Here is a 26,218-nt window from a genome sequence, read left to right as displayed (position 1 = left end):
TACTTATATAGCCCTAAATCACTAGTGTCTCAAAGGGCTGCACAAACCACTACGACATCCTCGGTAGGCCCACATAAGGGCAAGGAAAACTCACACCCAGTGGGACGTCGGTGACAATGATGACTATGAGAACCTTAGAGAGGAGGAAAGCAATGGATGTCGAGCGGGTCTAACATGATACTGTGAAAGTTCAATCCATAGTGGATCCAACACAGTCGCGAGAGTCCAGTCCAAAGCGGATCCAACACAGCAGCGAGAGTCCCGTTCACAGCGGAGCCAGCAGGAAACCATCCCAAGCGGAGGCGGATCAGCATCGCAGAGATGTCCCCAGCCGATACACAGGCAAACATATGTTGTCTTTGTAGCATATTCAACTGAATATGGGTTGAAAATGATTTGCAAATCATTGTATTCTGTTTATATTTACATCTAACACAATTTCCCAACTCATATGGAAACGGGGTTTGTACTTAATTTAATAATTATTTACATTTATGAAAGAGTAATTCTGTTTGTAATATAATTTTTAGTCAAGTAACGACTATTATTATTCCTTTTTAAAACAGATATTCCAAACATTGTTAATTGATAAACTGTTTTATCAGGATATGGTGTATTTGCTCTTGCATCAATTGAAAAAGGTTCTTTTGTGGTCGAGTACCGAGGGAAGTTCATCTCAAGACATGAGCGGGACAAGAGACAGAAACCCTCTATAAATATCTTTACTATTTATCTGGCATTATATGCTCATAATGTTAACAACAAAAAGTGCTGATAATGTTATAATTAATAAGTTCTAACATTATTTTTATGTGTTTTGTTGCAGACACCAACTGTTGATGTTCTATCTCAACATTCTCCAGACTCATGTGACCGATAAACCGACTTCATCCCTCCAACAGGTTATTACTTGACTATTTTACTATCCATCCATCAATCCATTTTCTACTACCTGTCCCTTTTTTGGGTTGGCGGGGTGTGCTTGAGCCTATCTGAGCTGCATTCGGGCGGAAGGCGGAGTACACCCTGGACAAGTCGCCACCTCATTACACGGCCAACACAAATAGACAACATTTACACTCACATTCACACACTAGGGCCAATTTAGTGTTGCCAATCAACCTATCCCCAGGTGCATGTCTTTGGAGGTAAGATGAAGCCGGAGTACCCGGAGGGAACCCACGCAGTCACGGGGAGAACATGCAAACTCCACACAGAAAGATCACGAGCCCAGGATTTAACTCAGGACTACTCAGGACCTTCGATTTGTGACGCACATGCACTTACCCCTGTTCCACCGTGCTGCCCTATATCTGCTAAAAACTTGACACAACCTATACTTCAAAAGACATTTAATCCTTTTAACCTCTCACAGATCAGTTTATATGACAACATTTTTTAAGCGTACATCCATGTTAGTCTGTGGAATTTACAACTCATGTTTAGCAAAACAGGAGATGTTACAGGTCAGCAACATGAATTCAATATGTGATCACTTGTCATGTACTCATATTGTTTGAACTAAAAAAGACTTCAGTGTGTTTCATATAAGGTCCTCATATTTTTCTGAACCACATTAGTGTGTGTTACAATGTTTAATTCAAAGCTTTAAAATGAGTGTTTCAATCCAGGTCCTCATATTTTCTGAACCACATTTTAGTGAATGTTACATTCTTAAATAATAGTCTAAGAGCTAAAACGCTATAATAATCTTTACTGTTTATGTAGAATTATATGCTCAGAATATTATCAACCAAAAGTGGTTGTTAATGTTATAATTAATTAGTTCTGACATTATATTTTTGTGTTTTGTTGCAGACACCAACTGTTGGGGTTCTATCTCAACATTCTCCAGATTCAGATGTGAGCGATAAACCGACTTCATCCCTCCAACAGGTTATTACAAGTCTATTTTTACTATATCTGCTCTAAATGTGACCCAACCTATATTTTGAAAGACATTTATTAATTTTAATCTCTCACAGATCGTTTATATGACAACATTTTCGTAAGAGTACATCCATGTTAGTCAGTAAGGAGTTTGGAACTCATGTTTAGCAAAACAGGAGATGTTACAAGTCAACAACATACATTCTACATGTGACCCCTCGTCATGTCCTTATATTGTTTGAACCAAGAAAGACTTAGGTGTGTTTCATATAAGGTCCTCATATTTTCTAAACCAGATTAGTGTGTTACAATGTTAATGTCCAAGCTTTAAAATGTGTGTCTCAATTCAGGTCCTCATATTTTCTGAACCAGATTTTAGTGTGTTTTATATTCTTAATTAATTGTCTAAGAGCTAAAACGCTATAATAATCTTTACTGTTTATGTAGAATTATATGCTCAGAATATTATCAACCAAAAGTGGTTGTTAATGTTATAATTAATTAGTTCTGACATTATATTTTTGTGTTTTGTTGCAGACACCAACTGTTGGGGTTCTATCTCAACATTCTCCAGATTCAGATGTGAGCGATAAACCGACTTCATCCCTCCAACAGGTTATTACAAGTCTATTTTTACTATATCTGCTCTAAATGTGACCCAACCTATATTTTGAAAGACATTTATTAATTTTAATCTCTCACAGATCGTTTATATGACAACATTTTCGTAAGAGTACATCCATGTTAGTCAGTAAGGAGTTTGGAACTCATGTTTAGCAAAACAGGAGATGTTACAAGTCAACAACATACATTCTACATGTGACCCCTCGTCATGTCCTTATATTGTTTGAACCAAGAAAGACTTAGGTGTGTTTCATATAAGGTCCTCATATTTTCTAAACCAGATTAGTGTGTGTTACAATGTTAATGTCCAAGCTTTAAAATGTGTGTCTCAATTCAGGTCCTCATATTTTCTGAACCAGATTTTAGTGTGTTTTATATTCTTAATTAATTGTCTAAGAGCTGAAACTCTGTAATAATCTTTACTATTTATCTGGCATTGTATGCTCAGAGTTTTATCCACAAAAAGTGCTGATAATGTTATAATTAATTAGTTCTGACATTATATTTTTGTGTTTTGTTGCAGAAACCAACTGTTGAGGTTCCATCTCAACATTCTCCAGATTCAGATGTGAGCCATTAACTGACTTCATCCCTCCAACAGGTTATTACATGTCTATTTTTACTATATCTGCTCTAAATTTGACCCAACCTATATTTTGAAAGACATTTATTTATTTTAATCTCTCACAGATCAGTTTATATGACAACTTTTTCGCAAGGGTACATCCATGTTAGTCAGTAGAAAGTTTAGAACTCATGTTTAGCAAAACAGGAGATGTTACAAGTCAACAACATAAATTCTACATGTGAGCACTCGTCATGTCCTTATATTGTTTGAAGCAAGAAAGACTTAGGTGTGTTTCATATAAGGTCCTCATATTTTCTGAACCAGAAAATGTGTGTTACAATGTTAATGTCCAAGCTTTAAAATGTGTGTCTCAATTCAGGTCCTCATATTTTCTGAACCAGATTTTTGTGTGTGTTACATTCTTAATGAATTGTCTAAGAGCTGAAACTCTGTAATAATCTTTACCCTTTATCTGGCATTGTATGCTCAGATTTTTATCAACAAAAAGTGGTGAGAATGTTATAATTAATTAGTTATGACATTATATTTTTGTGTTTTGTTGCAGAAACCAACTGTTGAGGTTCTATCTCAACATTCTCTAGATTCAGATGACAGCCATAAACCGACTTCATCCCTCCAACAGGTTATTACATGTCTATTTTTACTATATCTGCTCTAAATTTGACCCAACCTATATTTTGAAAGACATTTATTAATTTTAATCTCTCACAGATCAGTTTATATGACAACATTTTCGTAAGGGTACATCCATGTTAGTCAGTAGGGAGTTTGGAACTCATGTTTAGCAAAACAGGAGATGTTACAAGTCAACAACATAAATTCTACATGTGAGCACTCGTCATGTCCTCATATTGTTTGAACCAAGAAAGTGTGTTTCATATAAGGTCCTCATATTTTCTGAACCAGATTAGTGTGTGTTAAAATGTTAATGTCAAAGCTTTAAAATGAGTGTTTCAATTCAGAAAATGCAGTGCCTCTTGTTTACAGCCGGTTTTTGCAGCGCTGTTTTCATTGATCAAAGTATTTTTTCGGTGGTCGTGTTTTTGGTACATAACTTGTAAATAGTGCGCAAATAATAGGCTATATTTATATAAATACATTCAAACCCCGTTTCCATATGAGTTGGGAAATTGTGTTAGATGTACATATAAACAGGATACAATGATTTGCAAATAATTTTCAACCCCAATTCTGTTGAATATGCTACAAAGACAACATATTTGATGTTAAAACTGCTAAACATTTTTTTTGCAAAGAATTTAGGGATTTTACCATCTACGGTCCGTAAAATTATCAAAAGGTTCAGAGGATCTGGAGAAATCACTGCACGTAAGCGATGTACTACATTAAAAACCGACATCAGTGTGTAAAAGATATCACCACATGGGCTCAGAAATACTTCAGAAAACCACTGTCAGTTACTACAGTTGGTCGCTACATCTGTAAATGCAAGTTAAAACTCTACTATGCAAAGCAAATGCCATTTATCAACAAGACAGAGGAACGCCGCGGGCTTCGCTGGGCCCGAGCTCATCTAGGATGGACTGATGCAAAGTGGAAAAGTGTTCTGTGGTCTGACGAGTCCACATTTCAAATTATATATGGAAATTGTGGACGTGGTGTTCTCCGGAACAAAGAGGAAAATAACCATCCGGCGCAAAGTTCAAAAGCCAGCATGTGTGATGGTATGGGGGTGTATTAGTGCCCAAAGCATGGGTAACTTACACATCTGAGAAGGCACCATTAATGCTGAATGGTCCATACAGGTTTTGGAGCAACATATGTTGTCATCCAAGCAACATTATCATGGGCGCCCCTGCTTATTTCAGCAAAACAATGCCAAGCCACGTGTTACAACAGCGTGTCTTCGTAGTAAAAGAGTGCGGGTACTTTCCTGGCCCGCCTGCAGTCCAGACATGTCTCCCATCGAAAATGTGTAGCGCATTATGAAGCGTAAAACACGACAACTTAAGCTTTACATCAAGCAAGAATGGTAAAGAATTCCACTTTCAAAGCTTCAACAATTAGTTTCCTCAGTTCCCAAACGTTTATTGAGTGTTGTTAAAAGAAAATGTGATGTAACACAGTGGTGAACATGCCCTTTCCCAACTACTTTGGCACGTATTGCAGCCATGAAATTCAAAGTTAATTATTATTTGCAAAAAAAAAAAAGTTTGAGTTTGAACATCAAATATGTTGTCTTTGTAATGCTTTCAATTGAATATGGGTTGAAAAGGATTTGCAAATCATTGTATTCAGTTTATATTTACATCTAACACAATTTCCCAACTTTTATGAAACGGGGTTTGTATATATATTAGTGCTGGGCAATGATTAACATTTTTAATCGAAGTTAATCGCACTATTTCTCTTATTAATCGCGATTAACTGCATTGTATACGCAAAGCCCAATAATGAATTCAAAAGTAGTGTGTAGTGCATCTTTATTGGAATATTCTCCCACATGAACAAAAGCGCCAAAACATTTGTTGTGCAAACACAATTTAAATCAGTCCTTGTTAAACAGTAGCAGTTAAATAGCAAATTTTATGAAAATCAACTCAAAAAAGGTAAATACAAACATTTAAGCTTATTGCCACTGCCAGGGTATTTAAGTTATCTTGTTTGTTATGGAAAATAAATATAATCTACATACAAATCTCTGAGCCACAATCATAACATCTGAACAGGCAATTTCTGAGGTAACAGCAGAAAGATTTTTTTGATCAGGGATCTTATGTTTAAAAAACTATATTATAGGTAGTGGGCTGTTTTAGGGAATTTTTGATCAAATTATCCGTAGTAGCAATATTAATAATGTTGTGTTTATTCTGCGTAGTGGACTTAAAATAATTATGACCATATCTGTTTGCTTGGTGCTTTGATAAACTGAACGCATATACATGGTACTATATTGTAATGTTATGAGCCAGGGGAAAAAAGAACTACCCTACCCAGCATGCAACAGGAGTGAGGAGCATGTATAGGTTGTGTCGCCATGACGGCATCTTGTATGTTGTGATATGCAGGCTCTGAAAGCAAATGTTAAGAACTCAGCCAACACTCCTCGTCTGCATTATTGATAAATAGACAGACAACACATATACTCCGCTGCTTCACAAAGCACAATATGTTAAATGTTTACTTTTACAGTTTTCTAATTCTTCCCTTCAGATTGACAGCAGGACAAATCGCTGGAAGTGGGTATGTCTCAAGCTTCTTCCACTTGGTCCACTCCAAAGCGGGGTAAATAAATAATCCACATCATTTACTAGAATATTATATTACGTTTTGCACCTTTTCACTGTGTTATAGTCATTTTTCCTTCAGTAAGAAATTGTATTTTGTCTCCTTTATGACAGCTGCAAAGGGGAAGAAGTGGAAGCAGTTGAATGACACATGTTGCATTTTGTAACTGGCAACAAAGTACCAGGTAAAAAAGATTGTGAAGCCTGCCTCCATAAAGAACTAGTAGCTCTACAGGACAGAGATTGGCTTGCCATCAAGTACTACATCCATAACAGAATTATATTAAAAAAAGGGGAAAAAAATGTTTTCCCACATCTTCTGTGGTAGTTTGAGTATGTTACCAGCAATTAAAAAAGCAAAATAAACAGCAAGCGTTTTGTATTTATTCCAGATAATTCTTAGCGACAAAATCCACAAAAACAATTCAGTTACACTTAGTCGACAATTACATTTATACCCATGTTTCTTTTAAACTCTTCTTGGTTTTAGATTACAGTAGCATGGGATTGGGATTTTTTAAAATGACAACACATCAACTAAACCAACTCAGGTGGTTTTGTTAAGTCTCTGATGTCATTAGCCTCATATGTCACATGAACCTGAAATCTTTAACACTCTGTGACGTCATGGTCATCATATGTCACATAAACTTGAAATCTTAAACACTCTGTGACGTCATGGTCGTCATATGTCACATAAACTTGAAATCTTAAACACTCTGGTCTTCATATGGCACCTAAACCTGACAAGTCCTCATATGTACCATAAAAATCAGGTTCAGAAAAAAACAAAAGAGTTGCAAAAATCTCAATAGACCACTGTGTTTCTAAAATTCTGGTTCACTAACCGTCTGATTCCCAGGCCTGTAGGACCATTGGAAAGGCATGTCCCCATATGTCACGTTTTTGTCATAAGTCCTCATATGTCACCCAAACACGTATGTGTGTGTGTGTGTGTGTGTGTGTGTGTGTGTGTGTGTGTGTGTGTGTGTGTGTGTGTGTGTGTGTGTGAATTATGCAAAATTATTAAATTTTGGCCCCTGTGAACCGTATTAACTCGTTTTTCCCCAGGGTCCCCAGTAAGTATGATCAACACATTACTTCATCAATCCAGAGATTTAAAGACGTGTCTGAGTTTATTAGGCAGTGGACGTTTTACCAAATTTGTTTAATATCTCCACAACCTGTAGAAAGGATGGTCCCCACTTGCCCTACTTGCTAGATGTGGATGTGCAAAACCGAGGGTGGAGGACTAAAACGATGGGTGAAGGGGGAGCTGTGTGTGTCATTACATGTCACTGTGCTTGCACCATGCAAATGTCAGTCCAAGACGGGGATAACATGCGGATCTCAGCGATCTCACAGATGGCTACAGCCGTGCCAGACATCGACTCTTGTAGCCGTAAGGCAGGAAAAGGATCACAAAGTGAGCGGAGGGAAAGCAGAGCAGAACGATGATGCTATCAAAGCGCACCGCGCAATTCTAAAATGATGGTTGAATGAATCGTAATCTATATTACTACAATGTCATTATAAATATGCCTCCAAAGATTCCGCGCCTGGGGCAACAGCCCTTGTAAAATGCAGCTATACTTTCTCTTTAGAACTACTACATATTACACACACACATACATACTAGTAATCATACAAAATGGGGACCAAGTGTTTGTTCATGACCTGTGGGGACCACCCTTTTTCCAGGTTGTGGAGGCATAAAAAAATTAGGTAAAAAGGCCCCTTCCCCAGTTAGCTCATACACGTCTTTAAATCTCTGGATTGACAAAGTAATGTGCTGATCATACTTACTGGGGACCCTGGGGAAAAACGAGTTAATACGGTTCACAGGGGCCAAAATTTGTGACTGCCATCATATTGCAGTCTACACATATGTATTTATGTGTGACTGCCATCTACTGGTCATACTTATCATTTCACCATGTACCAAATAAAATAGCTTGGAGGTCGGTAAGCGCAACCCAAATCATTCCGTACATTAGGCACACCGGGTTATAAGGCGCACTGTCGAGTTTTGACAAAATGAAAGGATTTTAAGTGAATTTGGTAGATACAATTTGTTGTAAATACACATTCAATATTTACTTAAAATCTATGTATGTCTTTGACCTTTAGAGTTCATTTTATTTGTATTGTTTGTTTTGGTTATTTAGAAAGTGATGGACCTTCTAATAACAATGGTAAAAAATAAAAGAAATACAAGTTAATTATTATTATTATTTACATCAGGGGTGTCCAAACTTTTTCCACTGAGGGCCGCACACTGAAAAATCAAAGCAAGCGGAGGCCATTTTGATATTTTTTATGTTAAAAAACAATACAATATATGTACAAAAGATATATATTTTGGCCTCCACTCAGGCTTCATCCCGGGGACCCTAAAGGGTTTTGGTCAAAAAAATATAAAAAATGTGTCTTTATTCAGTATTATTATTTTTATTATTATTCAAGGTTAAATCTCTAGCTCAACATTAACTCTATTTGTCAATATGATGTTTTTAAAGATTTAAGTTGTATGCTCTTTTTGTCAAAGAAAACCCTGTTTTGTTATGGAAAAAACACAAAATATGTAATATTTTCACCCAATACAATTTTTAAGTGGAATATTTGAGATGATATAATAATTGGAGCCTTAAAAAGGTCAATACCTCATAACAACACTGATTTTAATTCATTATTATTATTATTATTTTTTAGCAATGACACTTAAAAACAAGTGTTATCGGGGATCCAAAAGGGTCCTACTCATCAAAGTGTTAAAAAATAAATCAAACATTCTATTAACTGTTTACTTTTAACACAATAACCTCCAGATCAACTTCAGATTATAAATGTTATTGTTGTTTATGTTTTTGTTTGTTTAAGGCCCTTTTTAAAACACATTTTAAAAAAGCTTACTTTTTTACATAGCAAACACAAAATATGCAACAATTTCCCTAAAGAATATCTAAAAGTGGAATATTTAATGTGACGTAATTGGAGCTTTGAATAGGTCAATAATTCATAATGACATTGATTTTGATTCATTATTATTTTTTAAAGCAAGAAACAGCCTGCATGGCAGCTTTGTGTTAGTAGAGTCAACATTGCAACATTTTTTTTGTTACATTTCACCTGTTGGTTCTTTAATAACACTTATGTTTTGGGTTTTTTTAATAGTATTTTTTAAATGTGCCGTGGGGCCGTTAAAAATGACCTCTTGGCTGCAAATGGCCCCCGGGCCGCACTTTGCAAAACCCTGATTTACATAATCATATATTATGATTACATTACATTAATTGGGTGTCAAAATAATGCAGAGCATAAGGCATCAGTCCATCTTAGATGATCTCGGGCCCAGAGAAGCCAGCGGCCTTTCTGGATGTTGTTGATAAATGGCTTTTGCGTTGCATAGTAGAAGTGAAGTGAAGTGAATTATATTTATATAGCGCTTTTCTCAAGTGACTCAAAGCGCTTTACATTGTGAAACCCAATATCTAAGTTACATTTAAAACCAGTGTGGGTGGCACAGGGAGCAGGTGGGTAAAGTGTCTTGCCCAAGGACACAACGGCAGTGACTAGGATGGTGCAAGCGAGGATCGAACCTGCCACCCTCAAGTTGCTGGCACGGCCGCTCTACCAACTTGCACTTACAGATGTAGCAACAACCTGTTTTTTAGAGGCAGTGGTTTTCTGAAGTGTTCCTGAGCCCATGTGGTGATATCCTTTAGAGATGGATGACAGTTTTTGATGCAGTGCCGTCTGAGGGATCGAAGGTCACGGTCATCCAATGTTGGTTTCCGGCCATGCCGCTTACGTGGAGTGATTTCTCCGGATTTAACAATAATTTGTGGGACAATGTATCACCCAGCAACATTTTTGTTCTAAGGAAAAATATGGAGATATATATTGTGTATCGTGACATGACCTAAAAATATGGAGATATTAATAAAAGTCCATATTGCCCAGCTCTGCAACATCTTTAATTGCATTAGAACTGTTGTAAATATTGTAGCTTGTGAATACTGTGATGTCTGCTTATTATTGTTTATTACCTGTCTAATAAATGTCACCTAATGTCGCAGGTTGTAGTTTATTGTGATGAAGTAGGCTTGTTTTGCACAACAATATCTTGGCCCTCTGCTTTGAGGGCTGACAAAAGGTGAAAGGTCAAGAGAGACAATTGGCATTCAGTCTGAGTGTAGAGCTGGTTTGGCTCCTGTGCATTTGGTTGGATGGCACAAGATGCCAAAAAGGTGAATTAACCCAAACATGACTATGTGACTGCCAATAATAAACCTTGAGAAAAATACAAATTAAACCTGAAAAGGACCCGAGTAAAACCCTGCCGGCTCGGTAGCTCATTATAAAGCCGAGGTGGTGCGAGACAATGTTATTCTTGATCAGTATTCACAGTGCGCTCCTTCTGCCCGACCATGGCCACCGGGGGAGATACTGCCTCATTATGCCGGGGTACAGACTGAGTGGGCCGGGCCCGCGTGTCAGCAAAGTCCATTTTGACTGACTGTGTTTCCAACAACTGAACACATCCTGTTACCCGCACACACTGAGGAATGCAGACAGACTTTTGGTAGAGCAACAGATTATTACAAAACCTGTTTCTATTTGAGTTGGGAAATTGTGTTAGATGTAAATATAAACAGAATACAATGATTTGCAAATCCTTTTCAACCCATATTCAGTTGAATTTACTAAAAAGACAAGATATTTATTGTTTTTTCGCAAATAATAATTAACTTAGAATTTCATGGCTGCAACACGTGCCAAAGTAGTTGGGAAAGGGCATGTTCACCACTGTGTTACATCACCTTTTCTTTTAACAACACTCAATAAACGTTTGGGAACTGAGGAAACTAATTGTTGAAGCTTTGAAAGTGGAATTCTTTCCCATTCTTGTTTTATGTAGAACTTCAGTCGTTCAACAGTCCGGGGTCGTATTTTACGCTTCATAATGCGCCACACATTTTCCATGAGAGACAGGTCTGGACTGCAGGCGGGCCAGGAAAGTTCCCGCACTCTTTTACAACGTAGCCAGGCTGTTGTAACACTTGGCTTGGCATTGTTTTGCTGAAATAAGCAGGGGCGTCCATGAAAAAGACAGCGCTTAGATGGTAGCATATGTTGTTCCAAAACCTGTATGTACCTTTCAGCATTAATGGTGCCTTCACAGATGTGTAAGTTACCCATGCCTTGGGCACTAATGCACCCCCATACCATCACAGATGCTGGCTATTGAACTTTGCGCCTAGAACAATCCAGATGGTTCTTTTCCTCTTTGTTCTGGAGGACATGATGTCGAATATTTCCAAAAACAATTTGAAATGTGGACTTGTCAGACCACAGAACACTTTTCCACTTTGCATCAGTCCATCTTAGATGATTTCATGCCAGAGAAGCCGGCGGCATTTCTGGATGTTGTTGATAAATAGCTTTCGCGTTGCATAGTAGAGTTTAAACTTGCACTTACAGATGTAGCAACAACCTGTTTTTAGAGACAGTGGTTTTCTGAAGTGTTCCTAAGCCCATGTGGTGATATCCTTTAGTGATTGATGTCGGTTTTTGATACAGTGCCATCAGAGGGATTGAAAGTCACGGTCATTCAATGTTGGTTTCCGGCCATGCCGCTTACGTGGAGTGATTTCTCCAGATTTTCTGAACCTTTTGATGATATTATGGAGCGTAGATGTTGAAATCCCTAAATTTCTTGCAATGTCACTTTGAGAAAGGTTGTTCTTAAACTGTTTGACTATTTGCTCACGCAGTTGTGGACAAAGGGGTGTACCTCGCCCCATCCTTTCTTGTGAAAGACTGGGAAGCTGTTTTTATCGCCAATCATGGCACCCACCTGTTCCAAATTAGCCTGCACACCTGTGGGATGTTCCAAATAAGTGTTTGATGAGCATTCCTCAACTTTATCGGTATTTATTGCCACCTTTCCCAACTTTTTTGTCACGTGTTGCTGGCATCAAATTCTAAAGTTAATGATTATTTGCAAAAAATAAATGTTTATGAGTTTGAACATCAAATATGTTGTCTTTGTAGCATATTCAACTGAATATGGCTTGAAAATGATTTACAAATCATTGTATTCTGTTTATATTTACATCTAACACAATTTCCCAACTCATATGGAAACGGGGTTTGCACCTTAATCTGGAAACAGAAGGTGCTGTGCCCTGCGAGCCGCCCGATGAACGCCCGCGTTTTCCCGGTCTCTGTGGCCTGCAGCTGCATGACAGTGTGCTCCTCTAGTGGCGACACGCTACAACAACAAAGACCAGCTCATCTCCACCTGCCTGCAGCGGCACGCGCTCGCTTATCACCTCCCAACATGTGGTCGCCGTTTGGTCTGACGCGGGAAGATGGCGAAACAGACCCAGCCAGGAAATGACAAAAGCGGGCAAGGGATGATCTAAAACACGGAGAGAACAAACATCAGGGTTGTGTGTCATTAAGGAGTAATTAAGGAGGGTTCATGTTTGACGTGCTTTTTATCCTCTTTCTGCCTGCCGTACAACCAAAAAGGTAATACACTCGTGGTCAAAAGTTTACGTACACTTGTAAAGAACATCATGTCATGGCTGTCTTGAGTTTCCAATCATTTCTACAACTCTTATTTTTTGTGATGGAGTGATTGTAGCACATACTTGTTGGTCACAATCAAACATTCGTGAAGTTTGGTTCTTTTATGAATTTTTTATGGATCTACTGAAAATCTGAGCAAATCTGCTGGGTCAAAAGTATACATACAGCAATGTAATATTTGGTTGCATAACCTTTGGTAAGTGTCTGTTATGGTTGACTGAGGAAGATGACGGCAACAGACACTAGAGCAGGGGTTGGGAACCTTTTTGGCTGAGAGAGCCAAAAAGCTAAATATTTTGAAATATATTTCCGTAAGAGCCATATAATATTTTTTTTTAACACTGAACACAACTAAACACATGCATTTTTAAGTTAAACCAACATAAGTCTCTTATTCTTTGTAATAACATTGTTATTCTGAAGCTAACTGTGGAGGGAGCGTGGCCTGCGGGCCTGCAGCGACAGGTGCGTAGACCGCCCACCTGGGCCTTGTTATCTAATCACCTGTCACTCTGGTATAAGCAGCAGCCAGGAGGAGAGATGGGGTTGGGGCTGGAAATACAATTGCTGGAAAACAACTGAGAGATTTATTCAATCAATCAATCAATGTTTATTTATATAGCCCCAAATCACAAATGTCTCAAAGGACTGCACAAATCATTACGACTACGACATCCTCGGAAGAACCCACAAAAGGGCAAGGAAAACTCACACCCAGTGGGCAGGGAGAATTCACATCCAGTGGGACGCCAGTGACAATGCTGACTATGAGAAACCTTGGAGAGGACCTCAGATGTGGGCAACCCGAAAGCAATGGATGTCGAGCGGGTCTAACATGATACTGTGAAAGTTCAATCCATAGTGGCTCCAACACAGCCGCGAGAGTTCAGTTCAAGCGGATCCAAGACAGCAGCGAGAGTCCCGTCCACAGGAAACCATCCCAAGCGGAGGCGGATCAGCAGCGTAGAGATGTCCCCAACCGATACACAGGCGAGCGGTCCATCCTGGGTCTCGACTCTGGACAGCCAGTTTTTCATCCATGGTCATCGGACCGGGCCCCCTCCACAAGGGAGGGGGGCACATAGGAGAAAAAAGAAAAGAAGCGGCAGATCAACTGGTCTAAAAAGGAGGTCTATTTAAAGGCTAGAGTATACAGATGAGTTTTAAGATGAGACTTAAATGCTTCTACTGAGGTAGCATCTCGAACTGTTACCGGGAGGGCATTCCAGAGTACTGGAGCCCGAACGGAAAACGCTCTATAGCCCGCAGACTTTTTTGGGGCTTTAGGAATCACTAATATTTTGAAGGGAGATTTCTTGCCGGGACATATGGTACAATACAATCGGCAAGATAGGATGGAGCTAGACCGTGTAGTATTTTATACGTAAGTAGTAAAACCTTAAAGTCACATCTTAAGTGCACAGGAAGACAGTGCAGGTGAGCCAGTATTGAAAAATAAAACAATATTGTAACCCTGAAACAGGCTCTCATGTCGGTGTTTGGGGGTCTGGAGAACCCCCAGGAGGGCAAGCCCCACACTAACCAATAATAAATAGATAACTTCTTACCATTGACGCATCTTCTTGAACAGGTGCGGTAGAAACGGATGGACGGATTAAAAATGCATGAGAATAATTTATATTTTTAACAATTTTACAAGTGGAATTATTCATTACTTATCGTGTTAAGCAATGTCAGCTCACATTTATCCGAGAGCCAGATGCAGTCATGAAAAGAGCCACATCTGGCTCTAGAGCCATAGGCTCCCTACCCCTGCACTAGAGGATAGGCGTGGCGCAGTGGGAGAGTGGCTGTGCCAGCAACTTGAGGGCTCCTGGTTCAATCCCCACCTTCTACCATCCTAGTCACGTCCGTTGTGTCCTTGAGGAAGACACTTCACCCTTGCTCCTGATGGGTCCTGGTTAGCGCCTTGCATGGAATGTGTGAATGTGTGTGTGAATGGGTGAATGTGGAAATAGTGTCAAAGCGCTTTGAGTTCCTTAAAAAGGTAGAAAAGCGCTATACAAGTATAACCGATTTAACATTGAATATCAGGCCCAGCTGGGCAATCTACTCACCTGCCGTTGGCTTTGAAGCCAGGCCGTACACACCCTATTCCTGCAGGAGGCGTGCCGACCACGCTCTCCTTCACAACTATGTACCAAATACAATTTATTCGATGTCGGTAAGCACAACCCGAGTTATTCCGTACAGTAAGGTTGTAAGGTGCACTGTGGATTTATGAGAAAATGAAAGGATTTCAAGTGTGGCTTAGAGTCTGAAAAAAAATGGGATTTTTTAGCACCGGTGCTACAAATGAAAATGCCTCCAGTCGAGGAAGGCAACATAAATGTTACTGAATATAATTTATTCCTATGATGAATAAAAAGTTTATCATTTTGTGGTATTTGGCAATCAATAACATGCTCTTCAGGTCAAACGCAGTCCCTTCGGTCAAGAAAACGTTTTCACCTTGTTTGTCCCAACTCTTTCACCTAAATCCTCGGCCGAGTCCGGGCCGGAATAGAATGAATAAATAATTTTTTCCGGGTCTTGACTTTGATGAACTGAACAGAAAGGTTAGGGGTAAAAAGAAGCAAAGCGCTGAGAGATGGACTTCACCAACGTTGGCCTGATGGATGCTGCAGCATCAAGGAAGTCATTCATTTTGAGAGCGAGGCAGCAATTCTCCTCTCACAGAACACACTTAAGATAATCCTAATGAGTTATTATCTGCAGCACAGACTTTTAAAGACAAAAAAACCGACAGGCGATTAATCAAAAAGACGAGGCCTCTGAGGTCAGAGTGGTTGTGCTTCCTTTAAACTATCAGTTCATTTCCACCTTCACTTGGGACTTACAGTTTCTTTTCTGTGGATCTTCTTGAAGATACAAAAGGGCTCTTTAGGAATTTAACTGTCTGAATGCTCCAAAAAATCCCAGATTTCCCAGAATTCCAGGTTTTCCTTCAAAATGAATTGGGCATTTTTCAAACTTCCACCATTTCCACATGTTTTCAACCAATTAAAACCATTCCACCTTCAACAAATTCCTCTCATCCTGGAAATTCATACTATTATTTTTTACAAGTTTGAAAAAATTCCAGGAATTCCTAGAATTCCATTTGTTTAAAGCCTTTTTTGACCCTTTTTTATGGCGACTACCCCTTCCACATTTTTCAACCCACTTCAACCGTTCTCCGTCCAAATATTCTTCTTAATCAATACGAAAAACAAAGTTATTTTTTGAACTGGAAAAATTCCCGGTTTTCCCGAAATTCCAGGAATTAATTCATACCATTTCTCAATTAAAAATGTTACTATTTCAACATTTTTCGACCGATTTAAAAAATTCCAACACCAACCATTTCAATTCTTTCAGACCATTCAAGTTTTTTTTTTTTACATTTTCCCAACATTTCCCACTTTTTCCGAAATTCCCAAATGTTTTGGAAATTACCATTGAAACCAATTTGACATTCTTCAGAGTTCCACAAGTCCCACATTTTCATCTGATTCAAACGGTTCCAACTTAAAAATATTCAGCTTATTCAGGAATCTCAGGTTTTCCCTTGACAAATTCCAAAAATTCCCAGAATTCCAGGTTTTCCTGGACATTTTTACCATTCAAAGTAAATTGGCCATTTTTCAAACTTCCACCATTTCCACATGTTTTCAACCGATTAAAACCATTCCACCTTCAACAAATTCCTCTCATCCTGGAAATTCATACTATTATTTTATCCAAGTTTGAAAAAATTCCAGGAATTTGTAGAATTCCATTTGTTTAGAGCCTTTTTTGACCCTTTTTTATGGCGACTACCCTTTATACATTTTTCAACCCACTTCAACCGTTCTCCGTCCAAACATTCTTCTTAATCCAGACAAAAAACAAAGTTATTTTTTGAACAGGAAAAATTCCCGGTTTGCCCGAAATTCCAGGAATTAATTCATACCATTTCTCATTGAAAAATTTTACCATTTCAACATTTCTCAAGCGATTTAAAACATTCCAACACCAACCATTTCTATTCATTCAGACCATTCAAGTTTGTTTTTGTCATTTTCCCAACATTTCCCGCTTTTTCCGAAATTCCCAAATGTTTTGGAAATTACCATTGAAACCAATTTAACATTTTTCAAAGTTCCACAACTCCCACATTTTCATCTGATTCAAACGGTTCCAACTTAAAAATATTCAGCTTATTCAGGAATCGCAGGTTTTCCCTTGACAAATTCCAAAAATTCCCAGAATTCCAGGTTTTCCTGGACATTTTTACCATTCAAAGTAAATTGGCCATTTTTCAAACTTCCACCATTTCCACATGTTTTCAACCGATTAAAACCATTCCACCTTCAACAAATTCCTCTCATCCTGGAAATTCATACTATTATTTTATCCAAGTTTGAAAAAATTCCAGGAATTTGTAGAATTCCATTTCTTTAAAGCCTTTTTTGACCCTTTTTTATGGCGACTACCCTTTATACATTTTTCAACCCACTTCAACCGTTCTCCGTCCAAACATTCTTCTTAATCCAGACGAAAAACAAAGTTATTTTTTGAACTGGAAAAATTCCCGGTTTGCCCGAAATTCCAGGAATTAATTCATACCATTTCTCATTGAAAAATTTTACCATTTCAACATTTCTCAAGCGATTTAAAAAATTCCAACACCAACCATTTCAATTCATTCAGACCATTCAATTTTTCTTTTTACATTTTCCCAACATTTCCCACTTTTTCCAAAATTCCCAAATGCTTTGGAAATTACCATTGAAACCAATTTGACATTCTTCAGAGTTCCACAAGTCCCACATTTTCATATGATTCAAACAGTTCCAACTTAAAAATATTCAGCTTATTCAGGAATCGCGGGCTTTCCCTTGACAAATTCCAAAAATTCACAGAATTCCAGGTTTTCCTGGACATTTTTACCATTCAAAATAAATTGGGCATTTTTCAAACTTCCACCATTTCCACATGTTTTCAACCGATTAAAACCATTCCACATTTAACATATTCCACTCATCCTGGAAATTCATACTATTATTTTATCCAAGTTTGAAAAAAATTCCAGGAATTTGTAGAATTCCATTTGTTTAAAGCCTTTTTTGACCCTTTTTTATGGCGACTACCCTTTCCACATTTTTCAACCCACTTCAACCGTTCTCCGTCCAAACATTCTTCTTAATCCAGACGAAAAACAAAGTTATTTTTTGAACTGGAAAAATTCCCGGTTCCCCCGAAATTCCAGGAATTAATTCATCCCATGTCTCATTGAAAAATTTTCATATTTCAACATTTTTCGACCGATTTAAAAAATTCCAACACCAACCATTTCAATTCATTCAGACCATTCAATTTTTTTTTTTACATTTTCCCAACATTTCCCGCTGTTGCCGAAATTCCCAAATGTTTTGGAAATTACCATTGAAACCAATTTGACATTTTTCAAAGTTCCACAACTCCCACATTTTCATCAGATTCAAACAGTTCCAACTTAAAAATATTCAGTTTATTCAGGAATCGCAGGTTTTCCCTTTACAAATTCCGAAAATTCCCAGAATTCCAGGTTTTCCGGTACATTTTTCCCATTCAAAAGGAATTGGCCATTTTCCGAACTTCCACAGTGTCCACATTTTTTCAACCAATTAAAACCATTCCACCTTCAACATATTCCACTCATCCAGGACTTTCATACTATTATTTTTTAGTAAATTCCCAAAAATTCCAAGAATTCCCATTTTTTCTAACCCTTTTTTGACCCTTTTTCCTGAAGACTACTCCTTCCACATTTTTCAACCCACTTCAACCGTCAAAACATTCCTCTTAATCAGGACAAAAAATGAAGTTGGTTTTCGAACTGAAAAAAAATCCCGGTTTACCGGAAATTCCAGGAATTCCTTAATACCATTTCTCAATGAAAAAGTTCAACATTTCTCGACCGATTTGAAAAATTCCAACGCCAACTATTTCAACTTATTCAGACCATTTAAGTTTTGTTACCATTTTCCCCCCAAATTCCCTCTTTTCCAGAAATTCCCAATGGTACATTGAAACCTATGGCACATTCTTCAAAGTTACACAACACCCACATTTTTCATATGATTCAAACGGTTCCAACTTTAAAATATTTGGCCTATTTGGGTATTGCGGGCTTTCCCTTGACAAATTCCAAAAATTCCCAGAATACCAGGTTTTCCGGGACATTTTTCCCATTCAAAATTAAATGACCATTTTGCAAACTTCCACCATTTCCACATTTTTTCAACCAATTAAAACCATTCCACCTTCAACATATTCCACTCATCCTGGACTTTTAAAAAATGTTAAACAATTTTTAAGAATTCCCGGAATTCCTGTTTTTTCAAACCTTTTTTTGACCCTTTTTTCTGGCAACTACTTCTTCAACATTTTTCAACCAACTTCTCCCGTTTTACCGTCATTCCACTGTCCAAATATTTTTCTTAATCAGGACAAAAAAACTAAGCTGTTTTTCGAACTGGAAAAATTCCCTGGTTTGCCCAAAATTCCAGGAATTCCTTAATACCATTTCTCAGTGAAAAAGTTCAACATTTCTCGACCGATTTGAAAAATTCCAACGCCAACTATATCAATTTATTCAGACCATTTAAGTTTTGTTACCATTTTCCCCAAAAATTCCCTCTTTTCCAGAAATTCCCAATGGTACATTGAAACCTATGGGACATTCTTCAAAGTTACACAACACCCACATTTTTCATCTGATTCAAACGGTTCCAACTTTAAAATATTTAGCCTATTTGGGTTTAGCGGGCTTTCACTTGACAAATTCCAAAAATTCCCAGAATTCAGGTTTTCCGGGACATTTTTCCCATTCAAAATGAAATGACCATTTTCCAAACTTCCACCATTTCCACATTTTTTCAACCAATTAAAACCATTTCACCTTCAACATATTCCACTCATCCTGGACATTTAAACAAGTTTTAAAAAATTCCATGAATTCCCAGAATTCCTGTTTTTTCAAACCTTTTTTGACCCTTTTTTCTGGCAACTACTTCCACATTTTTCAACCATTTTCACCCGTTTTACCGTCCAAATATTTGTCTTAATCAGGACAAAAATACTAAGTTGTTTTTCGAACTGGAAAAATTCCCCGGTTTTCCCAAAATTCCAGGAATTCCTTAATACCATTTCTCAATCAAAAATGTTACCATTTCAACATTTCTTAACCGATTGGAAAAAATCCAACACAAACCATTTCAGACCATTTTATTTAAAAAAAATCTACTTTTCCCGAAATTCCCAAATGTTTTGGAAATTCCCATAGAAATGGGAAATTCCTCAAAGTTCCACAACTCCCACATTTTTTATCCAATTCAAACGGTTCCAACTTCAAAATAATCAGCCTCTTTGGGAATTGTGTGCTCTACTTCAACAATTCTAAAAAGAAAATTCCAGGATTTCAGGTCAACGTCAGCATTGGAGCATTTCACACTCAATTCCGTCAGGAATCGCCTCATCTACTTCAATTGCAATGTGTTATATAACAGCCTCTCAGGTGAATTAGATTAACACCCAGCAATTTAATTGCACTCAAGCAAGCAAAGATGTACTGAGCAGATTATTCTGCCTTCATCAGCTGTAATGGTCACCGGTCCAAAACATCAATTTGCTAACCCAAAGCTTGTTAGCTTAATGTTGATTGATGCATTGTTCACAGAGTGTGTTGTTTTCTGAACTGACTTTTACCATAATTGCAAAATTCCCCAGAATTGTGCAGCAACAGCCTCCGAAACCTCCCATCAAATCCACCGTAGTTCTCCCATTATTGCAAATTTATTCGAGGACATAAAAAAAAAAAAATATTCCCGATTCATAACACATTCATAAGATTGTGTTTCCAGTTTCCATTTGCGGATTTTGAAAGGCTGGACAAAGAGATTTCATGCTTTATCGCAGGCTCAAGTGGCTTTTGCTCTCTATTTCTGCATTTTACAGGGCTGATTATGTCTGATATTTTCCAGGTTTTTTTTTTTTTGCAGAGACGCTCGATGAATACAGAAAAAGGGGGCGTCTAAGTCGCTTCACAGGGTGCAATTTTATAATCAATCTCCAACACATCTATTGTCTGCTGTGTCAATAAAACTTTAATTACATTGCTAATCCGATCAATAAGAGGGAACATGATTTTGTACGGTGCAAAGAAAGCAGCCTGCAAATATAAGACATGATGTGTGGAAAATGCCACAGTGGACACATATTGCTTACATGGATTGGACCCAGAGCAATAATATACTTGATACTATTTACAGTAGTTTCCGGGCTATAGAGCGCACCGGTATTTTACGCGCATCCACCAAATTTTAGAAGAAATAAGTATATTTACATATTTTAGTTGCAACAGGACTATAAACTGCAAACACATACTAGTACGGAATCTTTTCTAAATGTTTACTTATATACCCTAATTGTTTCTAAACACTGCCTGTCACAAGGCAGTAAAACGGCTGGACAAATAAAACAGAAGTCATCGCCGTAGACCCACTAGCTGCAAAGGCTAACTCTCCAGTCTGCTGAACCACGGTTTTGGTGAATTTACGAAACAGAAACAAAAAATGCCGTTTTAAGTTAATATAACTAGCATGCGCTTGTAAATATATTAGCATATTTGCTAATACTAACGATGGTAGCGTGATTACGTTACAGTAGCAAGTACAAATACTCCTGCAGACTTGACACATGGGACAGTCTTGTAAGTATATTTTTAGATATATCGTAAAACTTACAAACACTGCTCCTATACATACATATATATCTACATAAAAAAATAAACAATAAAAAAAAATATATATAAATATATATATATATATATGTGTATATATATATATATATATATATATATATATATATATATATATATATATATATATATATACATGTATATATATGTATATATTTATATATATATACTGTATATATGTATGCATGTGTGTATATAAATATACATGTATGTGTATATACTGTACATATATATGCATATATGTATGTATGTGGGCTTCACGGTGGCAGAGGGGTTAGTGTGTCTGCCTCACAATACGAAGGTCCTGCAGTCCCGGGTTCAAATCCAGGCTCGGGATCTTTCTGTGTGGAGTTTGCATGTTCTCCCCGTGAATGCGTGGGTTCCCTCCGGGTACTCCGGGTACTCCGGCTTCCTCCCACTTCCAAAGACATGCACCTGGGGATAGGCCCCTCCCACTTCCAAAGACATGCACCTGGGGATAGGCCCCTCCCACCTCCAAAGACATGCACCTGGCGATAGGCTCCTCCCACTTCCAAAGACATGCACCTGTGGATAGGCCCCTCCCACTTCCAAAGACATGCACCTGGCGATAGGCTCCTCCCACTTCCAAAGACATCCACCTGTGGATAGGCCCCTCCCACCTCCAAAGACATGCACCTGGGGATAGGTTGATTAGCAACACTAAATGGTCCCTAGTGTGTGAATGTGAGTGTGAATGTTGTCTGTCTATCTGTGTTGGCCCTGCGATGAGGTGGCGACTTGTCCAGGGTGTACCCCGCCTTTTGCCCGATTGTAGCTGAGATAGGCGCCAGCGCCCCCCGCGACCCCAAAAGGGAATAAGCGGTAGAAATGGATGGATGAATGTATGTATGTATATATATATATATATATATATATATATATTTATATATATATATGTAAGTATATATATGGATGTATACATGTATGTATATAGCCCTGCGATGAGGTGGCGACTTGTCCTGGGTGTACCCTGCCTTCCGCCGGATTGCAGTTGAGATAGGCACCAGCGCCCTTGCGACCCCAAAGGGAATAAGCGGTAGAAAATGGATGGATGGATATATGCATATATTTTTGTATATATATATATTTATTTATGTATATATGGAGAGATATCGCAGCCTGTAGGTTTAATTGAATATCTTAGTTGCTCAGACAGTAATGTTTATATAACTTTAGATTGGGTTATGTCGGTTTTTAATGGAAAATAACACATTCTCATGTATTAATTTTAGCGATCAAACTAGCTAGCATGAGCTCGCTTCTCCAGCGAATGAGCAGTGTCACTGTGCTCCTGTAAGTTTGTAAGAGTGAAGCAAATTATATTTGTATAGCACTTTTCTCTAGTGACTCAAAGCGCTTCACGTAGTGAAACCCATTATTTAGATTACATTTACTTGGTGCGGGTGGCAATGGGAGCTGTTCTACCAGCAGAGCCACGCCACACCCACTGTTATTTGTCTGTATATAATATATACACTGAATGTTGACATACTCAGTTAAATACAAACTTTATGATATTATCTTTACTTGAAAGAATGATTAATCATCTGAGAATAAATCGCCTAAATGGTAGATACATGTTATTCTGGATAGCACCCTGAGTGGATGTTGCACATGCAGCCAGCCTGACCAAAAAACTACAAACCACATCAAACTTTTATAAAAGGCACTGAAAATTTGACACGTCTAAACACATCATAATCCCGAGAGATTAAATCCCCACCCCCGCTTTAAACTGTGTGATTATTCCACACATTTAGTTCAACCTTCATTACTTTCAACACTCTGCAGGTTAAAATGATAATCCAGATTTATTTGAAAACTGCCAAGCATTTCCTTTTTTTTCTCCAAACACCGTGCATATGGCATTCAATAAACCTTTGCAATGCAATTTTTTATGTCATTTTTATGGCATTAATATATTACAAACGTATTAACGCACCCCACCCACACTGCTTGGTGCCTAATCTGATCTGCTGTGATTTAATTACCATGGTAACAAGAATATCATGAAAAAGCACTGATGCTAACCATTGAAATACAAACCCCGTTTCCATATGAGTTGGGAAATTGTGTTAGATGTAAATATAAACAGAATACAATGATTTGCTAAGCATTTTCAACCCATATTCAATTGCACTACAAAGACAAGATATTTGATGTTCAAACTCATAAACTTACTTTTTTTTGCAAATAATAATTAATCGTCAGACCACAGAACATGTTTCCACTTTGCATCAGTCCATTTTAGAGGATTTCGGGCCCAGAGAAGCCGGCGGCGTTTCTGGATGTTGTTGATAAATGTCTTTCGCTTTGCATAGTAGAGCTTTAACTTGCACTTACAGATGTAACGACACATTGTATTTAGTGACAGTGTTCCTGAGCCCATGTGGTGATATCCTTTAGAGATTTATGTCGATTTTTGATACATTGCCGTCCGAGGGATGGAAGGTCACGGTCATTCAATGTTGGTTTCCGGCCATGCCGCTTACGTGGAGTGATTTCTCCAGATTCTCTGAACCTTTTGATGATATTATGGAGCGTAGATGTTGAAATCCCTAAATTTCTTGCAATTGCACTTTGAGAAAGGTTGTTCTTAAACTGTTTGACTATTTGCTCACGCAGTTGTGGACAAAGGGGTGTACCTCGCCCCATCCTTTCTTGTCAAAGAAAGGATGGGGCGATTTTTGGGAAGCTGTTTTTATAGCCAATCATGGCACCCACCTGTTCCCAATTAGCCTGCACACCTGTGGAATGTTCCAAATAAGTGTTTGATGAGCATTCCTCAACTTTATCAGTATTTATTGGCACCTTTCCCGACTTCTTTGTCACGTGTTGCTGGCATCAAATTCTAAAGTTAATGATTATTTGCAAAAAAAATTAAAGTTTGAACATCAAATATGTTGTCTTTGTAGCATATTCAACTGAATATGGGTTGAAAATGATTTGCAAATCATTGTATTCTGTTTATATTTACATCTAACACAATTTCCCAACTCATATGGAAACGGGGTTTGTACTTCGTATAACTCATAACTTATAATCATTAGAAGACATCATTGCACATCATAATAGCAGCTACGGTTTCCATCTTAAAGATCGAAAACAATCATTTGGGCCGGGTCGAAAAAGCTTGCAAGTGGCCCTCGGACCTTAACTTGCCCAGGTCTTTCCTACCATATCCACCTGAGAGCCAGCGCCGTCTGCTGTCGACAAGCATAACAAGGCTAATTTTTTTTTACCAGGTTGGTAACACTTAACAGAAGTAGATCACAAACAAATGTTTTTTTTTGCAGAGGATATAATTTACACTGTCTAAAAATTCATTGTTTGCTGTAATCATACAATCAAAATTACTAGTAGCCATTTACTACTGGAAATTACCGTATTTCCTTGAATTGCCGACTGGGCGCTAATTAATTTAAAACCTCTTCTCACTCCGGCGTTTACCAAAGGCATGCGGTAAATTTAGGCCTGCGCTTATAAATTTGAGTGTGATGTAAGGATGCCATCATTGAAAGCAAATTTAATTGAAAAATGTTATTATGTTCTTACCTTTACTTATAAATGAAGTCCATGTGCAGCTCCTTCTGATCAAAAGCATCGATAACTTGTTTATAGAAGTCTTCCTTATCTTTCTTCAGTTTTAAAAGTCTCGATGGAGATCTTCCTTTATCACCTCCTGCTTCGATTGAAAGTCCAGTTTAGAAATTTGTTTTATTTTAGATATGTAATCCTCCATGTTAAAAGTGCACGCGAGAGGAAAAAATACACTCGTGCTGCTTGTTGTCACTTCTTCTGCAGCCGAGTAGTCGCAAGAAGGATCACTAGCGCCCTCTACCACCAGGAGGCGGGATTCATTTAATGACTCATATTTGACACACGCAGCTACGGTATATTAATAAAACATAGCTGCTTACTGTTCTTTTTAGCATATTTAATAGCTTGGACCTTAAATCCTACTGAATAGCTCTTAATCTTCTTCCCTTTATGCGATTTCAATAGATTGAAATCAGCCTCCTCCAGGTGAAGTGTCACTCGTGACGTGACGAGTTTGACCCGGTGGAAATTCTCTGCATAAGTTAATTATTTGGCAAAACGAGTTTGACCCGGTGGAAATTCTAGACATGCGCTAATAAAAATAATATTTTGCGAAACGAGTTTGACCCGGCAGTAATTCTAGGCAGGTGCATACTATATACCCGGCGAAAATTCAAGGAAATACTGTAGTCATTAAGGTTGAGAGTATTATCTGAAGTTGTAACTTGGCCGAGAGTCATTCATTTTCCACAGTTCACGGTTTTAAACCGATGCTCTTTGGAGCAAATAAAAATACAGCCTTTGGTCTTCTGGTGATGAGAAGATGGACAGCTGTCAATGGGTAGTGTCCTGTGAACTGACGCCTGTCAGTCCGGCTCGTCAAGTCCGGCCGGCTGTTTCACTTCTCTGCCTTTCTGTCGG

The 26,218-nt window shown here is 38.0% G+C and overlaps 1 protein-coding gene and 1 long non-coding RNA gene across 3 annotated transcripts in view; one reads left to right on the top strand and one right to left on the bottom strand.

Annotated features, from left to right (window-relative positions):
* LOC133536506 (leucine-rich repeat transmembrane neuronal protein 4) overlaps positions 1 to 26,218 on the bottom strand; it is a 268,946-nt gene that overhangs the window by 197,038 nt on the left and 45,690 nt on the right. The gene's annotated exons all lie outside the window — the stretch shown is intronic.
* LOC133536507 (uncharacterized) lies at positions 5,789 to 6,717 on the top strand. Its single transcript, XR_009802477.1, has 2 exons — positions 5,789 to 6,349; positions 6,466 to 6,717. It is a non-coding gene; the product is annotated as an uncharacterized LOC133536507 (long non-coding RNA).

Source organism: Nerophis ophidion, linkage group LG17 (assembly GCF_033978795.1).
Source record: "Nerophis ophidion isolate RoL-2023_Sa linkage group LG17, RoL_Noph_v1.0, whole genome shotgun sequence".
Classification (NCBI taxonomy): Eukaryota; Metazoa; Chordata; class Actinopteri; order Syngnathiformes; family Syngnathidae; genus Nerophis; species Nerophis ophidion.
The sequence above is the reverse complement of the archived record's forward strand: the minus strand, read 5'-3'. Positions and strand labels throughout refer to the sequence as shown.